Genomic DNA, 885 nt, shown 5'->3' with positions numbered 1-885 from the left:
TTGATTTTTGCTTTTTAACACATATTTTCCCCAAACTTTTATTATGTGAATTGAGTGAGGGTTTAAATATCAGACCTCAGTTTTTGCATTCAGCATTAAACAATGTACCAAACGCCCCAAATGCTTGGCCTGCCACCTTCCTTTTTCCTTCTCTTTTCCCCTTCACCAAAGTTAACACCTGTGTATTCTCTAGCCTATTGCTTCCCCTTTTCTCCTTTTGCCTCCTGCCTCTGGCAATCATTAAAGTCTGCTTATTTTTTTTATTTAAAAGCTTTTCTTGATTTAAAAATGTGACATTATCTGATACAATAGTTCTCCTTTATGTTTTACTGATTTTAGGCAGCATAATGTCCCATAAGTCCCCTAAATTCAGCCATGTTATGAGGTGTTTCACAGTTCCATGATTATGACTTCACAATATATACTGATCTATTGTGCATACATACTAAGGTTAATCTATCAGTTCTTCTCCTAGTGGACATTTATGTTGTTTCCATCTTCTTGCTACTGTGAATAACAACATATTTTGAATAGCCAGCATGCGTATTCATAGATCTGTGAGTGCTATGTTCTTCATTTCTGTAGGGTATATGAGAAGTAGTACTGTTACTCGATCATCTGGTAGTTCTATTTTCAATTGCTTGAGGAAACACCATATTGCTTTCCACTGGTTATAATGATTTACACTCCCACCAGCAGTATGTAATGATTCTAATCTCAGAACCCCCTTCAGTGTTTGTTTTCTACTTCTTAAAACTTTGCTACTGCTGCTGGAATGAAGTATCTCACTGCTTTGGTTTTATTTGACTAGTGCAAAATTTTGTTGTGTGTTTTTATCAGACATGAATGATGGATTTTCTCAAATGTCTTTTCTGAATCAATTGA

Source organism: Echinops telfairi, unplaced genomic scaffold, assembly GCF_000313985.2.
Source record: "Echinops telfairi isolate 266 unplaced genomic scaffold, ASM31398v2 ScPeMD7_7462;HRSCAF=8500, whole genome shotgun sequence".
Lineage (NCBI taxonomy): Eukaryota > Metazoa > Chordata > Mammalia > Afrosoricida > Tenrecidae > Echinops > Echinops telfairi.
The sequence above is the reverse complement of the archived record's forward strand: the minus strand, read 5'-3'. Positions refer to the sequence as shown.